A 14,064-nucleotide genomic window follows, 5' to 3' on the forward strand; every position below is an offset into this window, starting at 1 on the left:
GTACCCGGTCGTCGCTTAAGATACACATATCGATGGACAAGTTTATCGTATTGGACTGATGTCGGATAGTTTAGCTGTACCATTGATTTTAGAATATTCTAAAATGGATGTACTCAAGAACAAATTCCATTAAACCAATATGGTTTCAAAAATGCTGGCTAATTACAAATAAATGTTGGCGCATATTATGCCTCCAACTGGCGACGAAGGAATTTACAATAATTGTTCTAAATACTAATTACAAATTAATAATGAAACGCCTAATGCACGGTTTATAGTTATATTTATATAGTTGTATTGGCCATTTTAATTGTTTGATTTTTACAGTACTAATGAACTTTTACTGCAGCCATGTATGGCACCTAATGGACATCGTTTTTTTTTCATTACTAGTTGTATTCTTAGCTCGACTGAATAGTAAAATTAACTCGACCAAACATAGTAGTATATTTCTACTACATAAATTACCTGTACTCCTTTATTTACTTAACTAATGAGAGTACTATTTTTAGAATATAGGACGTAATTGTCATACATTGCATAAATAGACATTTAAACGTGTTCGATATTTTACACTAGTGTAAGAAATTACATAATACTTCATGTTTGTAATTATGCTATTTAATAATTAATTTTTTCGTATTACTATATTTATTGTAAAAGCTTGATTTACAGTTCCCTTTTTTATACATTTGGATGTTGTGCTAATTAAAAAACAATACAAGCCCCAAAACTATAAATCTTCGCTTTTTGGTCTTAGTGCAACCCTTATGCAGCACTGGGATGGGGAACCAACAAACAAAATTAGGTGGCACTCCAAACGAAAATGAAAGTTTGTAAAATACATACCTCCCTATATTCACGTTGACATTAGTCAGCTAACGTTTTGACATGGATAGACTCGAAAATAATTTAACTAATAATTTTTGGATTGTCATGGAATTTTTAACACATTCCCACTATACTAAGTGTAGTTCTATCTAATAATAATTATCAAAACATATACAATTATAATTTATTGGTAATAGTATTTATTTGTTTTTGTTTCCTCGTATATTCTGTATGTGCCTGTATGGGCCTGGGGCGACTTTCTCGGTTAGTAAATACACATAACATTCATTGTTATTGTTTTCGAGTCAATAGAAATTTTAAAAATTAAACTAATTTATGAAAGTTTGTTTATTTTTCCAAATATTACTTTTCGATGATTCCATTTTAAGAACTATTAGAATGCTGAATTTATTAGGTTTTTGGATTCTGTACAAAAAATAAAACACTTCTATACAATTGTTGTTTTAGTTTTTTCAATGGGAAAATTAAACAATATTTTACACAAAAGTTTGGATTATTATTTGTTATATTATTTGAAATTTTGTAAAGCGTTGGTTAAATGTTAAAATATATTATGTGTGTACTTACTATATTTGGGTAGAAACGTACAAAACTGAAAAGTTCTATGAGAAAATACTTTACCTTTATTGCTACTCAACACTACAATAATTTTCGAGATAAATGTTCACAATATTAATACTACATTAACAAGTCTGCCTATATTGATTGGAGTGTTTTATAAAACTCTCTCATTTCTTGTTTACATTTTCTTTTTAATCGTTAAAACGTCATCTGTCTAGAATAATTCAATAGCCTAAAGGCTATTTAGGAAGTAGGTAATAAGACTGTACCTGAATCAAACATATTGGTAAGCCAATAATTATTTTTAAGACTGATCTTTTTTTTTAATCCGGTACTATATTGGATATTATTTTCGCAGTGCATTGGTAACGAGGGTGAAAAACATCACATGGCTCATGACTTATTGTTTTCTTGTTGTTAACGATGGTCTAAACAACGAACCAATGTTGCTATCTACTGAAATATAAGAATTTGCAATGTAGTTGAACTTATGCACTCTATAATCATTATAGTTACATTATGTAACGTTAATTATATTATTTAGTTTTGTAATAATTATTATTATAATAATCTGGTAAAATAGTAAGTATATTTACTTTCAGTTAGGTAACAGTATACTTGAGTATAATACCTAATTGTGATTATTATTATAATAATGTTCAATTATAATAACAATGTAATAATATTTGAATAAAGAAACAAAATAGTAAAAATATAATATTGGTTTTCTTTGCTAATAATCTCTGTGACATTTTAGCGTTGATAATAGTTGCATCAAAACAGAAAAGTAAGTGACTTTTCGTGAAATTATAAATAAAACATTGCACATGTATGGTATAATTTATAATATGCTTTAGTATTAACTGACGGCAGAATACATAACACTAGAACAAGCCAAACAAATGTTATCACTATTCCCTTGTTTATAATCATTATACCCGCGAAATAAATTAATCTTGGCTTGCGTAAAGCAATTATTATTTATTATATCTGATAATAGTTAAACCGAAACGTATGCTTGAATACCTATCAAATTTACATCAGCCTTTGTGACATTCTTATACAAAGTTCAACCCGAACTCAAAAACGTTATCGAACGAGAAGCGATTATTGATTATTCTTATAATATTGAGTAAAATTATTTGGTAAATTAAAAAACGAGCTTCTAGCTTTTTACTATCAATGTCAATTTATAAAACAACTTTGTGTTTTTATATAACACAAAAATATTTAGGTGTAAATTGTTATGTTCATCTTTTATGTTAGTTTATTTAATGAGATAATATATTAAGTCTCATACATTCCAATCTTTGGAATTGTTTTACAAAAATTTTCATAACATACTAGACACGTAAAATTGAATAAATTGAATAAAATTAATTATATTCAAATAAAAAAATAAATCTTGAAAATTATATGTGGATGTTTTTTTTTTGCACTCAATCAATAACAATGTGTTGCTTCAAATTACAAGATAAATAACTTATACAATTCGTTATGATTACCGGCTTACTTTTTCTATATTTAAAAATTACATAATTTAGGTAAGATTAATTTTTTTTTTTTTGAAATTACAGAATATGTAAATAAGATATAAGATCTGTTTTTTAGTATAACTAATATTTGAATATTTACGTTTTTATACATATTACACCTGCCACGAGACATTTGTGAAATGACGTACTTTAAAGTTAATTAGGTTTTCGAAGATATATGATAAAGATTAGACCGCAATGTTCATATCGTTTTAATAATAATTAAATCAAACGTGAACTGCTAATGAAATGCAAACGTGAACTGCCTTAACTACTAATAGTTAAGTTTTCTATATACATATTACATTTATATTAGTATAGGTATATAATATATGTACAATTTTGTTTACTGAATTCCTGTTTTTTTTTGCAACACATTTTTTATACAACAAAACGATTTGGTCCAAAATAATTGTTGAAATGCTAATAATAATCATATAAATGCAGAATAATATTTATAGCAGGATTGCTTTTTAAGAAAAACAATTGATATTATAGCTTAAGAAGTCATAATTTATTGTAAATGCTGGCTATAGGTAATTGAAAACAGATTTAAAGATTTAAATTGTATCAAAATAATCTAAATCTGGTTTGTCTTGATCGTGTTTATTCTTTTTACAACGTGTAACATTGTATTATTTCTTTTTATATGTGCATTAAAAAATATAAATATAATTTGTTCATACCTTTAATCACCTGAAAACTGTTCATCTCAGTTCTAAGTAAAAAGTGTTTTTAAAAAAAATTGTTTTCAGCTCATGATTAGTTAGTTGATTCGGTATGCAATCATATTAAATGGTAGTTCCTCTGCGATAAATTTACCATTATCTAGTATTGATTTTATTTCACAATTAGTTTACATCATAAATTATAATTAATATGATATTTTCGAATTTAGAGCTAGCGTTAAATGCGCTTTTGTCGATTTTAAAGAACATTTTTTTAAAAAATTCTAATCCAAACGACAAAAAACTTTGAATAAAAAAAAAATGTTTAATAAGTCGTGCTGATTCTCGGTAATCCCGCAAATTTTTTTTATAATGACAACATGGAAATGTTTCCTGATGCTCGTTTGTTGACTCTCGTAACCGGAAAATACGTCTTAAATTGTTTAATTCAGAAATAAAAAAAAACGTCAACAGCTCATTTAAATACCTAATTATGTGTCCACGTAAACGTCGGGTTTTTTTTATAAAGGAACGGCATAGATACCAACCGTGCAAAACGTCCACACTGCATCTCCCACCATACCGACTGCGTGCCAGTTGTGTACCATTATGGCTATGCTCTCTTATACTGTTATACATACATATATACATACATACCTACTAGCATGTAAAAAAAAAATAATAAACGATGCCTAGTGTAACGATGCAAGTGGCGCGCGCACGGTCAATGTTAAAACGATATTTTATAAAACGACCGACCACGCGCGTTCTCTTGGTCAGTACCGAGTTCAATGTCAATATCAGAGGGACCGTCGCAACCGTAGTAGACTCGCTACTATAATAATATTAATATTAACCGTCGTTAACCGATTGTAATAATTATATTATAATATATTATTATAGTGTTGTTGTTCGACATAGTTTTCGCGTTTCCAACCGTTCTTGGATATTCGACACGACCAGTAGTGCATTCGGTATTTATTTTTCGATTTCTCAAAGACCGCAGGCAGCCATGTATCCCAATCCGTGGATCAGAAAGCACTCGACCATCAGGCAAGTGATCGACAAACTGTTGTCGATCAACACGAACAACACGAAGAAGTTCGACGCGGTGTTCAAAAAGAAGAAATCCACAACGGCGGCCGGTATGGCCAAAAGAAAGCGCTGAGGGACGTCGCCGCCGCCGCCGTTCCCATCACAACTACAAGTTCCTATTCGACGGAAACGACGAAGCCAAACGTTTTCAGCCGTACAATGTGCCATCGTCCAAAGAGATTTCTCACAAGTTTCATCATTTACATTTTCATCGACGATCGCCCAAGTCCGCGTGAAGGTAAATGGAGTTACACATAACTTACTAAGAATAATTCTCATAATTAAAAAACCTGTAGGTATAATCTTAAAAGTTTGATGTTCGATTGAGCGGGCAACGCGTTGATAGCAGATAGTATAATAATATTATAACCGTGTATAAGCTTGAATATACGCTCACGCGGGCCGAACTATAAACCAACAAAGGTCTAACAATAGAAATTCAAAGTCCTTTTAGTGTAACGCGTTAAATGCCAACATCAGTTCACAGTACCCCGACGGGTTCATTGGTCGATGTCGGATGTATGCTGTAACACAACCCGTTTAAAACATCATCTTGCTACGCATTTCAATGATGTAAAAAATTATTGCGTAACGATTCGTAAAAAAACATATATAGAACAATACGACGGATGCGGTTTCATTTTGCAAAATACATTTATTCATAATTTACATATTAATAAAATTCGCATAGGGCAGAGTTCATCGCTTACTGTAACTAATAATGATCGGTTTCCAACAGTGTACTACTGTATTGTAGACAAAGCCTGTGTATTGGAACGTTCAATCAATATAGTATTGATTGGTTCGTTAAAAAAACTTGTATGGCAATTAAAACAGCTCTCCTCTTTGATCAACACGGTTTCTTTGCAGAAGCGAATGCGATGATAATTTATTTTAACGACTATAACTGGTTCAGAATATTAAACGCTTAGTTGGTTTTAAAAATACCTACGTCGAAAATAGAAGACCTATAGTCTTGACCTCGGCCACGTTAGTTTTATTAATAATATTATTATTGTTTCCTATTCGCCGTTCTGACAATATTTTTCCATACAACATCGACAATAACATTATCTTTATTTTTTCCCGTTAAAAATCTACCGCGTTATCATCAACCACAGCTCAACTGAACGCCGGCACTAACTTGTTCTGTGCATAATACTCGTCGTGAATGAGGAAAATTCTCCTTATTTTTGTCCGTAAAAAGTCATACTCATAATATGTGTTGCAGTTGGACAAAGAACAACTCTACTTTGAAATCCTATAGGCATCTAGTGCGGTCCTCTCTTTTCATAAAAAGTATAATCTATAAAGCCGGTTTTTAAAAACAATGCGAACTATTATGACGAGTAGGTACCCTTCAACGACCTCTGAAGTTTGCAACTCATTCGTACTTACTATTTAGTGAAAACCTCAAAACGATAATCGATTATTGACCATTGAATTCGAAAACACGTTGGCTACTTAAATACGTCATAGATACAAACCTAATAAAATTGGTAATTATGTAGTATGTCTACATAACGTTTGACCTGGTTTTACTCGAACTAACGCCAATATCTTCTCTATTGTCGACAGATTGTTCTCTCTAATTCACAGCGATTGTTCGTACTAAACTTTTGGGTGAACTATCAAGAAAAACTTCTATAAGACTATCATTTGTGTATAAGCAATTCCTACTTTGATTATTTCTCTTTTAAATATTTCGAAGGGGGAAAAAAGCTATGTAAAAGGTTATCCAAGTTTTTTTTATTATGAATATTATTACTTATGTATATATGTTATATAAATACTAACGGATGTTGCTTTTTTTTCAGTTGTTCATTGATGACGGTTATGTCCTGCCTGAATGTACCTATTGATCTAGTTCATATACTGAAACCGCTACTGACGAATACGTGTGTCGCACGTGGATTTTACAAATAAGGACCTCCCGGAGTGTAAAAGGATTCCACGTGATACGTTCTACCATTTCTGGATGAAAAAAAACGTTAGAAGTGAGTTGTTTTGACGATCATTTTGTTTTTGGTATATTTCTCAATGACTGTACATGAGAATTCATATGGAGTTTAAATACATGTATATCATATTGGAGTGTATGTCGTTATAAAAAATATACTAAAAGAATTACTTTATAGATAATTTTCATTGTGAATTGAAAATAATAACGTTATTTTATTTGTTTATAGATCTTGCAGTTGCAGAGGAGTTGATTTTCATCCCCGCAAGGCTACAGGGTTGAAATGCTGCTAACTGGACACATACATTTGTTTTTTATTTCAAATGTATTCTAGAGGATACTATTTTTATTTGTATTACTAGTATTATTATACACGTGTATGTGTGTTTTTTTTATTTATTTATTATTGTGTATTATTATCTATTGTATAAATTCGAACAATTTTTTTACTGTGACACTTTTTTTTATATAAAATAAATATGATAAAAATCATTTGATATTATAATGTTTGTTGTATTGTACCTTTATTTTCACTACAATAACGATAAATTATAGTTTTCGCCATAGTCCACAATGAGTTAACAGTAAGAATATAAACTACTGATTTACTTATCAGGACGCTGACGAAAAACCTTTAACGTCAAATGTCAGCGATACGGATTTATCTAATGCAACGGAAAAAATTGCCTAAAATTACATGCCAGAAACAATTAAAATATTTCAATCATTATACATTAGACATGCGTTAATGATCGTATCCTGGTTAGTTTCATTGAAATCCGCCATCTCGTAATGTTTGATCATTAATGGTTACAAATGTTAAGATAAATAAATTAATCAATGGTGATAAGATGAGTTCTAACGTTGACTGTAAGTTGTAAATTTTGCCAAGATAATCATAATGAAATTGCAACGATAATGTCTAATGGTTAATAATTATTTTAATACATCATACGATGCTTCGATTGAAACGAAATATCAATTGCTTATTGCAAAACGCTATGTTAATAGAATATGATAATATTCAACTACAACTAAAGCTCGCTGACCAGAGGTTATCGTGTTTGTGACGAAAGAGGTTCTGATAGGTATAATATATTTTATTATCATACCATATTACTATTATATATTATCGAGATGTTATTGTAGGTGTAAACTTGGCAAGTCGAATTCAAACAAGCAATGTCAAAGATGTCAATGTCAGTAATGATGTACCTACACTAAAATAATTTTATATTCAAACCTGTAAATTTTAATTAAACTAGTTATTAATAATTTTTAAGACCTTTGCACGTGTATTTTTTGAAAAAAAACCAATATTAAATTATGTATTATGTGTTACGGATGATCTATATCAGAAAACAATTATCTCATAGGTTATAGATTTCAAACAAAAGGTGTTAAAAATATATTTATTTAGGTCACGGGCATATAACATATTCGGCCAATGTTCACTTATAAAAATACTATTAAAATATTATACTTGGTCTTCAATATAATGTGTTATGTAATTGTGTTGGGTCTTCATTATTAAAATTCACTGCGACATTCATAGAGCATTCAAACACTAATTATTTTGAACTCTTTAATTAACTATTGCAGCGTTTAAAATAATTAAAATTGGCTCGTGCCGATCATTTAGTCAACAATATTATATTATTATGTTGACACAGTAACTGCTGAAACCTTAAAAGGCCTCACGCCAAAAATATTTTCATTAAAAGGAAATGCCATCATCATACTTAGTTGTTTTTGACGTTCACTAACACGTGTTTTAACATTCATTATCTACTAATTTACTTCATCGAACCAAAATGTGGTTTAGTAAAATATACTAGAAATTTAATAATACAACGGTTGAACGAACAATTTACAATATGTAAAAAATCATTTATGTTTCTTAAGTCTTCAAACCGGAATTTGAGTCATTTTTTTTTTTAATTAAAATAAATTGCCATCATATAATAAATTTATACATATGTGTGTGAGCTTAAATTTTAAAAAATACATCACAATTTAATTGAGATGGCAGTTAAATAAAGTCGGTTTTTCTTGTTTTTGCAATAATTTTGCATAATAAAAATAAATTTTAGCGTTTAAATTGAATTAATTATGTTATTGCTTAGTATTTATTAGAGGGTAACCATTGATAATATTTAATTTTAAAAAAGTCTACTTTGAAAATATACAAAAAAACATTTGTTTAAAACACCTAATTCTGTTTGGAATAAGATGTACCTAACCTAACCTAACCGAATATCAAACCTAATATCTTCGTGTCTTTTTTATTCCATGCTCTTATTAGAATTTATCTCTTGCTTGCTTTTAATATAATATTACTTTTCATGTTTTCATCAGAAGAAATTCTGATACCTTAGGGTAAGTTTAATTATATCATACTTCAATTTTACACATTTTTTAAAATAAAATAAAAACTTAATATACTATATAAAAAAAAATATATACTAAATAAAACCAATTAGTCGAGTGGTTAAGGTAAATTTGATAATAGCAGACATGTAAAATAAATGCAAACTTTCATTCCAATCATTGCGATGGACGTCAGAAATTTACGGATTATTTTAGTTGGTTAGTTCATCAAAATCATTAGTTTTTCACACATTTCCCTAACCACTTTTTGTTCTTTCTTCCGCATTATGGTAAAGAACAAAAAATTTACGGTCAATGTGACTTTTCAGCTTTTCATACCAAATTCAAAACTGCCATATTATATTTTATTATTGAAATATATTTACAAAATATGTTTTCAGTCGAAAACTGGTATGTACCGTGTTTATCGGTGATGTGTTTTTTTGCCATCTTGAAAATCAATCATTAGTCACAAATTAATATGACATAATATGAATCATCAGATTTGCTCTTAATATGAAAAATATTCATAGACAATTTTAAAGGTTTTTTTTCATTTTATCTAGGAGACAAAAAATTCACTGCGTTTATTTAAGGCCGGATATTGATAATTCTATACAACTGCTATTTCTCGAGTGTATCATAATAACACGAATTGCGCTTGGTTTAGTTCAGTAACTTTTAATAAGCACAATGTATGCCTTTTTTATTACTTTCCACTCACGTGTGTTCTCACGTTGTTGCTGAACAAAAATGAAATTATTATAAATAGTTGCGCATAAAGAAAGCTTTATGATAGGTACGCATTAACTAATAAATTAATGTAAACCCATATCCAATAATAACAAACAACTTTATCAAAGGCAAACGAATGCACACAGCATTAGCTTAATATCAGTGTTAAACAGTACAAACTTTAATGTTAAACGAACCGCTATAGTTATGATTATAGTGGAATATTGTACATGTCAAGTTTTTTTAAATTTCTAAAACTAGTGTAAATTAATATTCGAGTGATTAAGAACTACTAACAAGAATCTTTCGAAGAAAAAAAGTTCAATAAAATATTTGAATGTACTTTGAACAGCAAAATAAATCCTACTCATTTCAAGAAGAAATGTTAAATACTATGTACTAATGTACTTACTTATATTTTACTACTGAAGCCACACAAATATTTATATTTTATAAATGTCAATAAGTTTTAATACATTTAAAATACTTTAAAATCATGTATTAGTAGCGCATTAAATGTTCAATAATATTATTTACAAAATGTTGCTAAGGTATTATGAAAATATTTACAATGTTTTACTTATATTTTAAATTTTATTCTCTGTACTTTGATAATACTTTAACAACATTTTGTTAATAATATATTTTAACTTTTAATCTCTTGTCAAACCTCGATTTTAAAATAATATATAAATTAGCGTATTATAACTGTTATTTCGGAACTTATAAAATAATAATAATAAAAATAAAATTATTTTAGTTTAAGTTAGTTCAAATGTACGAGTCTTAATAATAATGTAGCTAATTTTAAAATCATATTGTATAAATATAATAATATTAAGTTGTAATATTAACCTACAAAGGCTATACATTTGTTTTTATATCTGTTTAAAATTACAATAATACTTTTTTTTCACTAAAAGAAACTCTGAAATAACTTACTTTTAATTTAATCTGATTTTTAAATTTGATTACTGAAAACCCTTGAATTAATTTGTAACACCCATGACTACCATGTTCTAATACTAACAACTATAATGACTACTTTAATCAAAATTAGAAGTTCACATTTCATTACAGCATCTTATCTATCTTGAACTGGTACGGTGTGGCGCAGTGGACACCGCAGCTGCCGCAAGGCGCCTGAGGTTATGCTGCGACTGGTACCGCTTGATCCCGGATGGGTGACCACCCGGGTTTTTAGCGGCAAACCACACCACTAGGCCGACCGGTGAGGACCAAGTTAGCTATAATCCCGGTCAATAATGCCACACGAATTTATTTATCTATCTTGAAAATACCAAATTGAGCTACAAAAATTGTATATTTCTTCGTATGCGTTTTGTATGTTAAAGAAGAACCAAAAGCCATGAACTCAATTACAAATATAACATATTAATATATTTTATAATATTGAATGTATATTGATGAACAGGTTATCAATGAATGACTCGTATATTTAAGTACGTGTTTGTCTAACTATGACCTATGCACCTGCCTTTTTTGTAGTTTTATTTAAACAATATTACATTATTAATTTCACAGAATTAACTAATAAAGTATAATTTTTATTATATCAATATTTATAATACATAATATATTGAAAAATTATTTTTTAAAAAAAATGCAGTTAAACTTAAATGAAACCAAAGGCAGTTTAAATTTTTCAACCAACGTTTAATTTCTTTGACAACATCCAACTGTTTTCAGTTTTGGAAATATCAGATGAACAGCCAAATACGGATATAGATAATATTATTTATTTATCTGTATGTGTAATTAATATATTTTAATAGTTATAGTAATATTAGTTATGTGTAATGTAAAATACGGAACTGTAATATTTCGACTGTAAACTTAAACAAAACTTGTTTTATTGAACATTACGACTTCCTCAGTTTTAATATACGTATTAATAATAATGAAATAATTTATAAAATAACAAATTATTACTCTACTGTCTGTGCCATATGAACACAAATACGGAAAATTTTAACTCTATTGCGTGTACTAATGTTTTACTATGGCTTAAACCAGTTATTGTTTTTGTTTATCTTCATAAATTTACAATAAGACCTCTGACATTGCAGTCGGTCTTACAAAAGAAACACTCAAGGTCCAATGTGTTTAATAAATTTGCAAATAATTTGAAGAAAAAAAAATTACCCCATACTACTTTTACTTTTACTAATTGCTTATAGATATATTTTTGAATTATGACATTTTTGTGGAATATTCCAAAGAGTGGTATCCTTACAGTTCAAGGATTTTCCGGTAGGGAAAAACACAGATTAAAAATCCTTATAAGTTGGTCGTATTAAAGCACAATAGAGTACAGCTGTTGCATTGAGCTTGGGATTCTAAAAACCTTGCAACTTAAATTTAATCTACATTTATTTTTATTTCAACAAATACAGCTCATTAAAAAATAAATGTAGAGTATTTGGTGGTCGGTAGACAAATTGCAATCGCTATCTATATACAAAACTAAACTAAGTCATTACATAACCCTTTATCGGCTATCGCCGTACAGAACGCGACAACAGTGAGGATTATTCATTATGCTTATTCCGTATTCATAAAATTCTGCCCCGCTGCATATTTCATTAAGTAAGTACACAGAGGTGGTTTTATTCTCGGAGAGAAAGACTGAGGTCGACCACTTGTCACGTGTCGTGGGGCACGTGAGTCGTGATCTATGGTCTGCCAGCAGGTAAGGATGGTTTTCGCAACTAATTGTAAGTAAATAGTGAATACCGTGTACGTTTTACATCTCACGTTGCTTTTTTACATGCAATTATATAATTAAACATGCATACAATAATAATATGGTCACGAGATTATTGATTTTTAATTTTTTCCTGTAAAAAAAAAAAAAATGACTAATAATTTGGTGTCAACGACACTACAACGAATGTTACACCGCTCTCGACTTTTAACGCATGTGTTTTTTTTTTATCTAACAATTGTTAAAACACATTACAAAAGGTTCAGATGTACATATTTTACCATTAAATTATATTCGACGACAAATATTTGACATTAATTTTAATGTTATTCTCGTTGGTCTATGATACAGATGACCTGTTATTGTTTTCGCAAAGGTCGACCTTTAACTACGACTCGTGCTCTAAAAATACTTAGTGATATATTGTACTACAAGAGAAAATCATAAGCCAACACTTTAAATTATTAATAAATTTAATTTTAATCAACTTCTACTTAATTTGATATGTAATCAACATAGTTATGGTTATTATTTTATAAGTCAAAGCTGTAACAATAATAATTTAATTTGAATAATGAATTAACAATACAATATAAAACCTCTAATTCATAAGATTATTATTTAATTTATGCTATATTATAAAGTGTTTAAACTTTTTTTTTTTAATCAAAAACTATCGGGAGACCAACAAATTACAATTGTTATTGAAAAATATAAAATGCTATCGTTTACAAATTACTGATAATAATTATTGTTGAACTAATTAGCCTAAATCATTGTTACCATTCATCTCACTTGATTTCTTATATTATGACCTACATCCGCTTGTGCATAAGGTTAAAGTTGTTTGAAAACAAAATCGCCATCCGTCTTATAAACGTGATCACTTATCAGTCACATTCGTGGTTGCACCTAACCAACCTAACCATAGTAAAGAAATTAATTAATTTTCGTTGTCATGGTGTACAGGTAATCAGAATCAATATTTATTTATTTTTACTAACTTTCTTAGAATTTCACGCAAGATGCAGACAACAATTATTACTATGTGTAGCCTTGGATCTGTTTCAAACCTATTAGCTATATTAACAATAAAATACCTTAAATACTGAATACGTGTATAATTTATGTCAATGAACTTGAGACATAAACTTTTGATTTCCATGAAATAGAATAACCAAATGTGTTTTTTTATAATTCCATCTAATGGACAGTGGCCTTGTAACGTTTTTAATGGACCTTTAATCTGTGTTTTGTAATTGTTGAAGCATGAAACATGGATAATAAGTATAATTATGATCATACAAATTTGTCTTAACTGTAAAAAGTACACTATTGTGCGTTTTTTTATTTAAATAAATACACATATATTATATTATATTATATTATATATGACCTAGCGAATTCGTTGTCCAGCATAATAACTACAACTGTCAGCGACCGATAATATGATTTTCCTAGAGTTTGTTGACCCATTATGCAATATTATGAGGAGCATTCTTGGCTTTATAAGACTTACAATATATAGGACTTGGTATCTATTCTACTATAATGCTTACA

At 28.8% G+C, this 14,064-nt stretch overlaps 1 long non-coding RNA gene across 1 annotated transcript; it reads left to right on the plus strand.

Moving 5' to 3' along the window:
* Positions 1-4,365: 4,365 nt before the first annotated feature.
* On the plus strand, positions 4,366-7,180 carry LOC126846883 (uncharacterized). The gene is made up of 3 exons (XR_007686942.1): positions 4,366-4,949; positions 6,529-6,708; positions 6,901-7,180. It is a non-coding gene; the product is annotated as an uncharacterized LOC126846883 (long non-coding RNA).
* Positions 7,181-14,064: the final 6,884 nt, after the last annotated feature.

This window comes from Adelges cooleyi, unplaced genomic scaffold, assembly GCF_023614345.1.
Source record: "Adelges cooleyi isolate 19-005CV unplaced genomic scaffold, UGA_ACOO_1.1 ACOO_flye_CR_arks_rails_tigmint_CR_PRNA_9, whole genome shotgun sequence".
Lineage (NCBI taxonomy): Eukaryota > Metazoa > Arthropoda > Insecta > Hemiptera > Adelgidae > Adelges > Adelges cooleyi.